Here is a 15248-nt window from a genome sequence, read left to right as displayed (position 1 = left end):
ACAGCAATTGCATCAATGGCTTCTTTAAAGTAAATAGGACCCAATCCAGAGCTCTAGTGACAGAGTAGGGATACCTTAACACTTTGTTCCTCACTGTAGTCCTTATGTGCTGTGGTTCCCCACGCATAGTATTTGCATTAAAAGGAAAAAACCCAGTTACGCCAATGGAAGCTTACCTTCCATTAGGGAAGGGGTTGTAGCTCAGTGGTCGAGCACCTGTTTTGCATGCAGAAGGTCCCTGGTTCAATCCCCAGCATCTCCTAGTAGGGCTAGGAGAGACTCCTGTCTGAAACACTGGAGAGTGAGTCACTGGCCAGTGAGTGTGGACAGTGGCCAACTAGATGGACCAATGGTTTGGTACAGTATAAAACAACTGCCTACGTTCCAATGCAAATACCAGGCATATGGGGGGAAAGGTTCTTGAGATCAGGACTGCAGCAGGGGGCATAAGGTGACAGTCCCCACCTCCTTTTCTAGGGTTTGGACCCAGATTGAGCCACACATGCTTACTAATTTGCTTTTTTTTTAGTTATTTTTCTTCTTGGGGAAAAAAATCACAGTTTCAAATTGTGCATCCTGCCTAGTTTGGCCCTCAGTTGAGCTCCCAGTTGGCTCAAAATCACAAGATAAGCATGGTGGATATCAGGAAGCATAATGGGTGCTATAGGCCTGCCCCCTTACCAAGCTTTAAATTCCTTCCCAAATCCTTTAAGGATTGAAACTTCCTGGTGTGGCACCTCTGCTTGGGATGGGATGGACAACTGAGATCACATCCACACCATACATTTAAAGCACATGGCTTTCCCCAAAGAATCCTGGAAACTGCTGTACGTTCAGGGTGCTGGGAATTGTAGGGGATGGCTCAACCAAGCCTGCAATTTCATAGAATTGTAGAGCTGGAAGGGGTCTATAAGGCTGGTGTTATGTGATTATTATTTTTTTAAAAAAAGAATGGGGTAGGCCTTCAGAGAGGCACAGATTTATTGCAGACCAAGCTGCCGGTCTGCAAAGTATCATTTTCAAAGTGTGTTGCTTTGTTGTTTTTCTTCATTTCCTTCAGTATACGCATTTTGATTGGCCACCTCCGCCATTTGCTGGAGGGCGAACTGTTTTCTCCACATGCAAATTTAGAAGAAGGGGGAAAGGAAGGCAGGAGAAGCAGGTGAGAGCCCGGTGGTTGCTGATTGATATCCTTCAATCCTTGACTGCTGAGACTTCTGTCTCCCAGTTAACTATCGGCTTGCTCCTTGCAGATTGACATGATTATGGCTGCTAAGATAAAGGTAGCACAGCAGGTTCCAGACAGGGGGCGTTATAGAATCCTGGCTGCAAAGACACCTCCAGCTAGTGTACTAAGATTCAGTCTGGTTGCCATAAAAAAGTCAACATTTGCCCAGCCAATACCACATTGTTTCAACAGCTGTTTCCTCTTTAACCACATGATGATTCGGTAGTAAACCACCATGAAAGAAGAACTGGCTTGAGATCTTGTTCTAGGATTGCACTATTCTTAACATGCCTCCAGCTCTTTATGATGTCAAGAGGCTTTCTGCTAAAAGTGCCTCAGATCTCTGCAGCTGCCCATTCCAGGCATTATCTTCCAGTATTTAAAATCAAAAAAGTTATCTGGTGCATTTCATCACAAATAAGGACACTTGCGTATATGAGGAGCTGTGAAGAGGAATATTGTAACAGCTTGTATACTCTTTATGTTCCTGAAAAGAGATCATTGTGCCTATCTTCAGAGATAATTATAGTTTCCCAGCAGCCTCCCCATGTTTATATTCAAATCCATAGCCCTGTCTGAGAGTTCATGTCAGGCAATGTTCTCCCCCTATTGTGCCCCCACCAGCCCTACCCACACACACACACTCTCCGTTGGGGGCAGAACACTTGCAGAGGACAGCCTGCTGTACATGTGTAGACTCCTGCACCCTATCCCCCACTCCCATGATTTGCAAGCCTGCATAATCAGGGTTCCAAATCCCACGGGAAGCCTCCATATTGTCCCTGCCAACATGTGGACCAAGATGATGGTGTAAGACCAATGCGCATGGCCTTCTTCTCCCACCTCCCCATGACTGTTAATCATACAGAGTTAGTGTCTGAACAGGGCTTCTATTACACTTGTATCCTTTGATGCAACTATCATTGTCCCCCATGTTACAGAGGTCTGAATGTCAGCTAGAAGTCGGACATTTAGTGTTGCTGCCAGTAGCATAGTGCCAAATTCAGAAGTGCAGGGACCCTTCATAATACTCACAACACACCTCCTCACAGCTACTCCCCCTTCTAAGATTACATAACCATCAAAGATTATACAGTAAATGAGTGTTCAGACTCTTACTTTATTTCGAGTACTTTTCCTTAGTGATGCATTGCAACAATCGGTGCAGATCTCCATGTGTTGCCTTTCAGCCAGATCTACTATTTTCATGGGCAAACATACTAAGGTCCTGTAAGGTAAGGAACATCCTTTGCTGAGTTTCACTTTTTGGTTGCCATACTAAGACTAAAGGCTCCAATCAGCAGGAAAGGACACTGAAGATATAGGGACCCTGCTGGAGCCATGCTTCCAAAAAACTAAAGGGTCTAAGCAGAGATGGTGCCAGGCATTCCTGGGCCGTTGAGCACCAGCCTGCCCCAAGCCTGTGGCACTGTTGGGGCTAACAAACCCACCCCCATGTCCCACCTACCTCTGTTGTCCCTGTAAATCAATCAAGATGGCGGCGGGGGCATCAGCCCCTTAGGGAAGCCTCCACCGCCATCTTAGTTGATGGCAGGCATGAGTGCGCAGCGCACATGTCATTCACAGGGATGAGAGAGGTAGGTAGGACGTGTGCGGGCTTATTGAACCCTGCACTGACTGTATTGGGGGGGAGGTGCCTGGGAACTGCCTCTCCACAATCCACAGCAGGATCGAGAGCCGGCGCTGCTGCAGATTGCAAAACGGGAGCGCTACCTTCCCACCCTAAGGAGGAGGTCACTCAGTGCCAGCTTCCTTGCTGCCTTGCCCCTCCCACTCTCCCTTCCAGTAAACAGTAAGAACACTCCTACCAACAGGTTGGGTAAGTGGCACCACCCCACCCTACCCCACTGTCCCCTGCTGGACACAGCTCCTCTCCCAGACATGCACATTCACTGATGTGTGTGAGTGGCATTGCACTCTCACTTGCTATGCCCTGAAATGCCTATGTGACCACTAGTCATGCCTCAGCCTCCGAGCAGCCCATTCAACAATTAAAGACTGAGAAAAGGTCCTGAACACATACAGTTGTATGCATGTATACAATCAGGAATCCTAATCATGCAAGACAGCCCTTTCTGTACAGTTGTATGTGTACAGGGCCTTTCTCATTAATGCCAAATGTGCCATCTCATTAATGCCAAATGTGCCATCTATGAGGAATGTGTGTCCAGCAATCACAATTCTTTGAATGCGGGGGGTGGGTGCTCTTTTGATCACATCTAGTGTGCTATCTATTATAACCGGACCACAGAGATGTTGGTAACTTTGTTGGTTTCTTTAGAAGCTTATATCCAGCTCTCTAGCAGTGCTCATAACTAGGGCTAGATGGATCTCTCAGTTCTGTTCTCTTAGTTTCTCATTTTTCCAATCTTAAATTCAGTTTTCCACATTTCTGCAGCCATTTGTGATTTTTTTAAAAAAAACATTGTCATGAAAATTTGCCAGTGTTTTAGTGCACTTTTCATCTAACAAACACATTTTGTATGTCATTTTGCCTAGTATACACATTTTTGCAAATAATTTCTCCCAAATATAATGCATTTTGTATGTTATTTTTGCTTAAACAGTATATTCATTTTCACTTTCCCCTAAAATATTCATTTTTGTAAACATTGATTGATTGGAGAACTGGATTGCAAAATTTGGAGAAGTGCAAATTTTGAAGGATGGCTGTGTTTTGGTTCTCATATAGTTTTGCAAAGTACAAATTTGATAGAGTTGCTTTAAATTCAAACTGAACCAAATTTCGCCCCCATCCCTTCTCAGAACTCAGGGCCTGTGGCAAGTTTTCCTCTCATCTAAGGAAAATAGCAGAGAGAATGTGAAACTTGGGCTGTATACAAGGGAATAGTGCACAATTAATTAACTGGGCCTGAATACAACACAGTTATCCCAAAGTATTTACTGTTAATTACTGGTGTAATCAATATAAGGAGTGCCTCTCCCCCCTCTCCCCGGTCACACCTTTTTCATTCTAGCTCTGTCCATTTCACAGTTTACTGCATTTCTTTAAAGAACTGTGAACAGCACCATGCATTTGAGACAACGACTGGGCCATTTTGTTTTTCAATAACTTCTTTTGATTTGGAACAGAGGTGAGTCACAAACCTCCAGTCTTCCCAGGGGGTGTGGTTCATTCACCCCTTGAAGTTAACATGTAACAAACAGGTCGGTGTGACTTCAGGGGTTGTTATCCCAAGAAAACAAAGTGTGTAAACAGCCCCCCCCGGTGCCTGGTTTGTTTTATGTGGGCCTCTTGAAATATATATACATTGGTCTGGAGAGTGGGCTCTTGTCTCCCACCATATTTTGGGAGGACCAACTACCATTACGAAGCTGCGTTGATTTGTAGAGCTCAAATCAGTGTTTTGAGAAAAGCTCTCACTGCCAATGTTTCATCCAACAGCCACTGGTCCAGGACCCTTACGTGTATCCATGCAGGTGTGCGCGCACACATGCACAATTTACTTCAGGTAGCATCGGAACTTTGTCTTGCTATTTGGCCTGATCTAGCAGGACTTAGAATTTGACAAATTCATGGAGGATAACGCTGGCAATGGCCACTTAGTGTGATTCCTATGTTCTACCTCCACTGCCAAAGGCGCTTTGGAATATCAGTTGCTGGACATTGCAGGAGGGGACAGCGCTGTTATCCTCAGATCCTGCTTACAGGCTTCTCATAGGCACCTGGTTGGCCACTAAAGAATGATGGACCTTTGGTCTGATCCAGCAGGGATCTTCTTACGTGATCTCTTGAGGTGACAGGAAAATTGACTTTCTGTCATGGCAAGAAATTTCACCTAGGAAACCATTCCACTCATTGTCAGTCTACCTTTACCTGACTCTATGCTTTTTAGTATTGGGGGGGGGAGTAGTTAAAATGTATTTTTGTTACTGTGCCAGAGTTTCTGGGTTACATTTTCTTAGGCTTCCTTTCCACACAGGTACTTCACATCCAGTCAAGTCTCCAAGCATCTCCCCTCCCTCCCTCTGACACACCTACACAATCAGTCTGAATTCATTCATCCACAGCTTGCGTGTCAGTGCATCACAGTTTGCATACCATCCCTCAAAAAGCACCGATTCAAGTAGAGTGATGGGTTCTGTGAGCACAAACTCCAGCGGTGTGATGGTAGAATACTCATTTTTTTATTGGAAAAATCAAAAGTGACAGGGACAAAATTGGTTCTACCATTTTGATTGATCACAGGGAATATTTAGCTGGGAATGATTACAGTCAGCATTCTCATTAAAGCTGTTTCTGGGATGGAAATTAATGAAGGGATTTTTTAAAATATCCAGTAAAAGAGAGAGAAAGAGAATGTGCATACACACACACACTTAAAATCAAGCAGTATTCTACGCAGGATGATGGTTTATAATAAGATGTGGCAATCTGTTCTATGATGAACCTGCTTTGAATTTTGTTTTTAAGTCGGAAGTAAAAGGGAACTAGCATTGCAGAATGATAACGTTATCCTGCTTCCCCAGATTTCTGTTATCTTGAGATTAGTCCAGCCCAAGAGGAAATGCAAGAGTGGTGTTAGCATCCTGTTTGACAGCACAGCTAATGGCCTTTCTGTATTGTCTGACCCTGCCAGAAAATCTTGCTTCTTGCTACGCATCCTTAGGAAATGCTTAGTGGTAGGTAGATAGTAAACCCTGGCTGGATAGATCAGAACCAGAAGAAATTCTCATTTGGACATAAATGTAAGAGAAACTTGGCAGTGGAATCAGTTACAGGGATGCTTAGTTTCCTTTTTGAGGGTGAAGAGGTGTATCAATAAAATGCTGTACAGGCATCAGAGATGACCAAGAGGCAATCTAATGAGCAGATCCTTTTGTCTGCAGAAACAGGCCTGACCTAAATCAGAATGGACAGATAGGATGTTTTTTCCATCTTTGTTGTGTTTTGGATATTCTTTTGCGTATTCAGAACACAAGTGTGAAATATAGAATGCGGAGGTCAGAGTGGGTGTACGATACTCTCACATGTAAAAACTACACAACCTATGATACAGTGTGACTGTTGGAGCACCATGCATCCTCAAAGCCATTTTGCCCCCTGCATACTTATTGCCCTGCAATGTTACATGAATCTTAATGTTTCAGATGGTTACAAGATTTTTCACACTGCCAAGAAAAACAAGTGCCAAAATTGTGTAGTGAATTCAACACAGTGCTAAGCTGAAAGTTCTGTCAACACAAAGTTCTCCTCCCCTCCTTCCTCTGCACACTTCCTAAATCTGTTCTTGGGTTTTGCTCAACCTTCCCAAAGTATTAAGAAGGGCAGCTTACAGTGCAAGCAAGCTACTGTTTCTCATTATATTCCTGTAATTGTAAAGCTCTCTTTCCAATATTGTTATGATTCTGCAATGCCACCAGATATGTAGGAAATTTGCATTTTTCACCCTGTACAATCTTTTCCTGTAGCACTATAGTAACACTGTAATCTCTGTCTATTCAGAAATAAGCCCCCTTTAGTTCTATGGCACTTCTCCCAGGTAAATATGTATTGGATTTCTAAATTATTTCAGGTCTATAGTAGTTTTGAATCAGTAGTTTGCAAAAATTCACACATGGCTATATTTATAAATATGGCTGGCCCTGCACTGCAAAGAGGCTTCCATTAATTTTCAGATACATTCAGTTGCCAATCTTTGTTCCATTTCTCTTTTTCTTCAATATAATGTACGTTTCTGAGAGATGGTCTTTGCAGGGATTGAAAGTTATAAACAACCAAACAGACTCAAAGCTGTTGCCCTATCATGATCTTTAATAGTGGAGACTGGTGGCTCTGATGTCAGTGGGGCAGTGAATCCGCTCCAGGTTTTAGGCTGAACTTTCAAAGAGCTGTCCAAGGTGCTTTCAGTTCGGAATAAAGCTCAGAGTGGTTTCACTGCCCCACTGACACTGGAACCACCAGTCTCCTCTGCTCTTTAAAGTCATATCCCACATCTCTAGATGTTAAGAAAATAGAAGTGTCCCCCTTGCATTCTACGTCTCTTGGCTCATTATAAGTTACATGTTTCTTTTTACAACATAAATGATAATGAGACAGATTTGCACTGTTCAGAATAGAAGTCTAAATAGGTCGTCTATGTAGAATGCTATAAGCCTGGCAATTAAGCTGCAATGTTTAGCTCTTGCAGATGCCGTGTAAAAGGTTAGCCCCCTTTTCATATGAACACATAAAAAAATTAGGATTCGGGAGCGAGTCTTCAGACAGATAATATCTGTTAAACAAGATTACTGTACTTAATAAAACTTTATCAAGGATTATATAAGAAAGAATAAATGTGGTCAAAACAAAAAGCATAACACGATACAGGTTTAATGGTACAGATTCTAAAACATTGATTGATGCAGAGCTGAAATTACCCTTTAGTTAGCTGAATGTTCAAGCTTTATCTGGGCAAGCAAGCAAGGTAAGAGCCTTCCAACAAGAGAAAACTGATTTGATGCTAAAATGCAGGAATATTTACCAAATTTTCCTTTTAAGATTATAAATTTATGAGACATTCCTAAGTGTAATTGCTATCACAATTGTCAGAGAAAAATCAAACTATTATAAATGATAGCAAAATGATACATTCCTCAATATATCTGAATACACCAGTGAACTAAGGGCAATGAAACATGCTGGATGATGGCTAGAACACAAGTGGTGAAAGAGGTGCTGTGAGGCTCATCAGGCACGAGTAAAACATCATAACCGTGCCTACTGTGTGGAGGTGAGGGCGGCGAAGAAGTCCACTTCTCTGCCTCCATTGCATCCTCAAGTAGCTGTCCAGTGGAGCTTTTATGTATTGTCAGGGGTCTGTTAACATCAGCTCCAAGAAATGGAGTTGTAGACCCTTCAGAAACCCACTGTGAATTATCCTTTGTGAGTATATGAGTTGCAAAACTTCCTTCTGCACTCTGCTGTACATCATTGAAGGTTTACTGCTCCAGGTCAATATCAATTGAATTAAATTAACTATTTTTAAAGGCATCTTTACTACAAGTATTACAAAGAAGAAGAGCAGCCATTTGGGCAATATGTTCAGATTCTCTGTGACAAATCATCCCAATCAAGACAGATATAGTTCATACCTTTGGCCTTCAGCTGGTGAGTAGGGACCTACACTGGGTCACAGCCTAACCTAACTTTTTTGCCCATTGTATATGTATACTTGTTGCAATGTGCTCTATGTAGGGCTGCCCTTGAAGATGAATCAAACTGACTAGAGAGATCCATGCAGAACTGGTATGACCCCTGTTTCAAAACAGTTGCACTGGTTGCCAATTTGTTTCTAGGCTGCAAGGTGCTCATATTGATGTTTAAAGACCTAAACAACTGAGGCCCCAAATGTCTGAAAGAGTGCTTCCATCCCTACAATTCAAAAGTGTTTAAATTTTTAAATTGTGTTTTTAAATTGTTTTTTGTGTTTTAAAATTTGTATATTTACTTTTAATGTTTTTAATTGCTGTAAACTGCCCAGAGAGTTTCGGCTATGAGGCGGTATATAAATGTAATAAATAAATAAATAAATAAATAATATACACCTGAAATAATTTAGAAATCCAATACATATTTACCTGGGAGAAGTGCCATTGAACTAAAGGGGGCTTATTTCCGAGTAGACACAGATTACAGTGTTAGTATAGTGCTACAGGAAAAGATTGTATAGGGTGAAAAATGCAAATTTCCTACATATCTGGTGGCATTGCAGATGGAGATATTTGGAAGGAGACCTTTAAAATTACAGGCAATATAATGGGAAACAGTCGCTTGTTTGCACTGCAAGCTGCCCTTCTTGGGCATAAAGGAGGGCTTTTGGTAGTTTCATCAACCTCAGAAGTGCACAGAGATGCATCTAGCATCTTCATTATACATCTTCCATTGTGTACGGAAGACATACCTCTTCACCTTCACTTTTGACAGTTAATATATTTTTGTGGGACCCACCTCTTCTGTTATTTTTAATTTATACTGTGCTGCATTTGGTTCAGTGGTTTTTTTAAAAAAATAATTGTCTAAACTGTTCTACTTGGTTTTGATTGTGTGATTATATTGTTGTAACCTGTTCTGGGACCTTACGGTGAAGGGTGTGTAAGAAATCGTATAAATAAAATAATTCTGCACCAATAGTTTTTGGTTACATGGTTTATTCCTGTCCTTAAATTTGAATGTTCTCATTGAAGAATTAAAGACCTTTTTTCCTTTTTTTTTTTTAAAGGCACAGAATCCCCAGATCCCTGGAAATGAATTAGAAAGGACTCAAAAAGCAGGAGTCATCTTCTTACTGCCCTCTAGATGGCAGCTACAAACAAGACATGATTTAGTTACTGCAAAGAAGATACGCCATTTCATTGTATGAAAATGTCCTCCATTTAATTAAAGTTTAAATATGGATTGTTCATTAAGTTTTAGAACAAGCCTACTTACGACAAACTGGAGAGATACTGCAGGTGTAATGGGATGTGTTGATTTTCAATGGAAAGACAAGACTCTAAGTAAGGAAAGACAAGACCCTTACCTAAAACTTGGGAGACCCCCCCCCCATCAGTGTCAACATTACTGAGCTAGATTGCCCAATGGCCTCACCTGGTATGTGAGGCAGCTTCCTGTGTTCCATGACTAGAGATGGGTAAATCTGCCAGTTTCATTTAATCTCAGTTTCTCATTGTTTCTGTCTTAAACGGACTTCTCCACATTTCCACATCAGTTTGTGGATTATTGTTTTTTTACTCCTCATGAAAACTTTTAGTGCAAATTTCTTCTAATGTACACGTTTTTGTATGCAGTTTTGCCTGAAATACACATTTTTGCAAAGCAATTTCTCTTGATATCATGCATTTTGTAGGGTTTTTTAAGTAATATATGCATTTTGCATATTACTTTCACTAATGTGTATATATATATATATAATGCACACTAGCCTATGCATTTTTGTACATGTTACTTGGCTGGGGAACTGCATTGCAAAAATTCAGAGAAGTGCACAATTCGAAGGATGGCTGTGTTTCAGTTCTTGTACAGTATTGTTCTGGAAAATGCAAATTAGGGTTAAATGCAAACTGAGACAAATTTCTCCCTCAACCCTACCTAGGACATCCCCAGCAGCTCTGAGGAGCTTCCTACCCTGCAAAGTCTTCAGATCCCAATGTTCCAACTGTGGTGTCAGAAGACTCCACACTGGTTGCGTATATTCCTGGCCAGATCCCACTCCCATCACCCCCGAGGCCATGGTAGCAGATGAGAGGCCAGGCAGGAACTGGGGGGTGCAGGGAGGCAGCTGTGAATATTTTGAATTGAGAGCTGTAGCTCAGTGGCAGAGCATCTGTCTTGCATGCAGAAGGCTTCAGGTTACATTCCCAGCATCTCCAGGTTGGACTGGGAATGTATGAGCTACTGCCCATTACAGTCAACAATACTGAGCGAGAGGGACCAGTTAGTCTAACTCGGGATACGGCGCTCCCTATGCAAGATATTAGGGATGTAAGCACAGAGAAGTTGCTCAGCCATGCAGCTCTGTGTCTATTGCAGGGCATTTATCTCACCTGTTACATGGTCATTTAATTTTGCCCAGGCTTGTTATAAATCCATTTTGACTGGTATGTGTGATGGACAAGACAAGCATTACCCTATGAAGAAATGGACTGCCTTCAAGTCAATCCCGACTTATGGCGACCCTATGAATAGAATTTTCATGGTAAGGGGTATTCAGACGGGGTTTACCATTGCCTCTCTCTGAGGCTAGTCCTCCCCAGCTGGCTGCTCAGCTTGCCACAGCTGCACAAGCCAGCCCCTTCCTTGTCTACAACTGCCAACGGGGGGGCAACTGGGCTCCTTGGGACTATGCAGCTTGCCCATGGGTGCAGGTGGAAGGGCACATAACCCCTGAGCCACTCACTGTGGGGGTGATCTTTAGCTGGCCCTTGACACCCAGGAGACATGAGTGGGGATTTGAACTCGTGCTCTGGACTCCCAGCCAGGCTCTCCTCCCCACTGTGCTATACCAGCTGCCGCATTAACCTATAGTTCCTCATATATACCAGCTCAGTGCCACTCCATATCTAATTAAAAAACCAGCAATGTCCATGAACAAAAGGGACGTATTAACACACACACGGGGGGGGGGAAACACCTTTATAGGGAAGAAAAAAACTTAAGGGGGCAAACAGCTCAGTGGGCATGGAATTCAGTGTCTGAGGGGGAAATGGAAAACAAGGGAGGAATGGAATGAAGTATCCTGGAAGAAGGTATGGCTGGCTGGCTGGACCACTGAAAAGGAGCATTCCATAGTGTGATATTTTAATGCAGATCCCATTTTTAGTGACTATAGCTGAATATAGCACCAGGTTTAATAGTGCATCAGATGAGGGAACTCTTAGGCTGTGACACACATGAGCACATATGCTCATCTCCTGGCAGCACCGCTCTCCTCCTCTTCCTCTGCCAACCACAACTAGCATCTTGTCCTTAAAATGTTTCAGGACCTTTCTTCTGGAGTGGGAGGGAGACTTGGGAGAGGGGATTCTTGGTGGGGGAATCATGACTGTTTAAAGTGGTATGAAACTGCTTTAAATGTATAGTGCAGATGGGGTAAAAGTGAACTGGCTCCATTTGGTTCAAGAATCTCCTATTCCCCTCACAGAACTACAATTCCCAGAGTGGTTTAAAATTCAGTTCCTCTTCCCAAGGAACTCTGGGAATTGTGAGGGAAATAGGGGTCTCCTAACAACTCTCAACACTCTTAACAAACTATAGCTCCCAGGATTCTTCGGGGGAAGCCATCATTATTTAAAGTAGTATCGTAGTGCTTTAAATGTATGGTGTGGATGTGGTCTTCAATTCATTGAAAGTGAAGAATAATGGAAGGAAATAAATGAGTTGGTTTCTGTTATCCTCTTCATACCCATTTTCTTTCCCTAAAATGCCCTCTGTGTGTTGTATCATTGTGGGAAAATAAGGACTGCCACTAAAATGGCAGCTGGCAGTGGGGCATTCTGGGAAAAGAAAATGGTGGCTGTCATGAAGCAGAGAGCAATATAACCTCTGCAACTGCCACAAACAGTGACAAAAACATGGGGGGAAAGGAAAGTTTCCAAATAATAACCATGACGTCCTACAAGTAAGTGTACTGATGTTGATTAACACTGTTACACTTGAACATTATGCCTGCTGATGTATGGAGCACTAAAGGGTCATCAACACATGAAAACAAATGGCGATCTGATTTAATTGCTAGGGAACAGCACAGAACAGGTTGGGATGTGCAGAGCTTGGAAAAGTTACTTTTTTGAACTACAACTCCCATCAGCCCCAGCCAGCATGGCCACTGGATTGGTCTGATGGGAGTTGTAGTTCAAAAAAGTAACTTTTCCAAGCTCTGGATGTGGGTTAGGTTACTGTAGAAAAGGCATCTAAACTGACACTGAGCCCAGGATCTGTGATATACGGAATATCTATACTGTCCACAGCACATTTATACTGTTACCTGCATAAAATCTGCTGAGGCACGCCTGGCACCAACATTATTATCTTTCCGGCGCCAGGTTAAAACATTCCTCTTCTCCCAGGCATTTTGAGCATTTTAAGCATTTTAACATTTTAACATCCTATTACATTCTACTATTTAGTATGCTAGTATATTGGTATTTTTAATGTGTTTAAATTGTTTAATATTGGTTTTAATTGTATTTTGATGTTTTGCTTGTTTGTTGTGAACCGCCCAGAGAGCTTCGGCTATGGAGCGGTATAGAAATTTAATAAATAAATAAATAAAATAAATAAATATAAATCACACCCTGTGCTAGGTAATCCAAAATAGACTATTTTGGTCCTGGTTCTGAACTCCCAATAATGAATACTATTTAGGATCCCTCACTCCACTTATAAACATGTAGACAGAATCACAGAATCCTGAGGTGACAGAGTAGTATGAAGATTGCATCAGTGGAATGCTGTAGAATGAGGTCATAGAATCCTGAAGTGACAAAGTAGAACACATCATTTTAGAAAGGCATGGGAATATGTCATGTCATGTTTAACTACTCCCCTGTGTTAAAAGCAAAATAGAAACTCTCCTCACAAGTAACAACTAGCACTCCAGAAAAGATCTAGGCCAGGCCTAGGGAACATCAGGCCTGGATGCTGACTGTGGCACTCCAGGCCTCTCTATCTAAACCATAGGAGGACTATCCTCAGTCCCCTCCCCTCCATGGGCCTGCTTTATTCTCTCCTCAAATGCCTGGCCAGAATGTGTCCTTCAGCTACGCTAAAGCCATTTGATTGCCTGGATGGAGGCTAGAGAGATGAAAGGGGGGTATGCATGGTCAGTGCCAGACCACCACAGGCCCTTGGGCACCAGACAGTTGCGCCCTCCCACATGCACGTGTTTTAATCTTCCTGGTTGCGCTATCTTTTGCATTGCCACATCAGCATGCCTGCCTGCCATCCCCTTTGAGCGCTGATGCAGTGACGTCCTCACCACCATCTTGGATTATGTCAGGCATGTAACAAGACAGCAGGAGGTGTGACCGGGTGTATTTAAGCATGTGCTGGCTGCATGTGTGTGTGGTGATAGTTTCACCTGGGAGAGGGAAGCTCCACCCTCCCAGCAGCAGGGGGCCAGTGCCTGACCTGGCCAGCCACTGGTGCCAGGCCTGGAGGTATGTGTAAAAATGTCTGATTTTTGCATTGATAGAATGCAGTCTGCATCATCATCATCATCACCCACTCTTCACCCAAAGATCCCAGATAAAGCAAAGTACAAAGGTAAAAATCATCAATTGCTCTGCCAAGGTTTGCTTCTGGTCCCATCCACCACTGATGTGTGGCCCCTATGAGGTTGCCTATGAGGGAATGCAGCCCTCAGGCTCACAATTGCTGCTGTGCTAATTTCTTTACTATAGGCTGATGTGTGGGGGGGTGTTTTTTGCTTTTTGTTTTTACATAGAGGAATCTTTTTAAATGATATAATTCCCCTCCCCCATGCTCCCTGAAGAGGGAGGGAAATTATCTTTTTCATCTTGAGCATGTCACAAAAATTAAATGCTGTTTTATGTATTTAGTAGGTTTATATCCTACCATTTTTCCATAGTGGGTGGTGCATGTTAGTATGTTGAGCATATATCCTTACTTACTTACTTTCTAGGTAGGGATGAAAAGATCTGTCAGTTTAAGTTCTCCCAGTTTCTAATTTTTCCAATCTTATATTCAGTTCATATTTCTGCAGCAATTTGTGGATTCCTAAATGAAAAAACCCTCATGAAAATTCTTTAGCATTTTAGTGCAAATTTCTTCTGATAAACATTTTTATTTTGACTAATGTACATATTTTTGCAAGCAATTTCTCCTAATATAATGCATTCTGTTTGTTGTTTTCAATAAGGTATTCATTTCTATGCAAACTTTCCCCTAATATATGCATTTTTGTAAGCATGGTTTGGTTAGAGAACTGTATCGCAAAATTCAGAGAAGTGTGAATTTCAAAGGATGACTGTGTTTTGGTTCTCATATTGTTTCGAAAAGTGTGAATTTGACAGATTCGACTTTAAATGCAAACTGAGTTGAATTTCTCCCCCATCCCTGCTTCCAGGTAAATGGATTTAGGAATGGGATGCCAGATATTTTATTTGCCTCACAGGATAACAGTTGCACCTGAGATTTAAATATACACTGGGAATGCTACTGGGAAGCCATTATTATCTCTGACAGGAATTGCAATTATCTCTTTCCGGCATATAAAGTGTGACAAGCTGTTACAGTACTACTTTTCATTATACTTCCTTGTGTAAGGATCATTATTTATGATGAAATACATCATATTACTTGCTTGCTTTTAAATACCGTATTTCAATGCTCTTCTGAGAAGGCTGGATTTACTCTCAAATTATGAGTCACTGAAATGCGCAACTCCCCACTCCACCCTGGTGTCCTTGTGATCTATAATATTATGATATTGATTTGATTTAAAACTATTCTCACAAACCTATTTCCTGCTTTGGG

This window comes from Rhineura floridana, chromosome 7 (genome assembly GCF_030035675.1).
Source record: "Rhineura floridana isolate rRhiFlo1 chromosome 7, rRhiFlo1.hap2, whole genome shotgun sequence".
Lineage (NCBI taxonomy): Eukaryota > Metazoa > Chordata > Lepidosauria > Squamata > Rhineuridae > Rhineura > Rhineura floridana.
Note: the sequence above shows the minus strand (reverse complement) of the source record.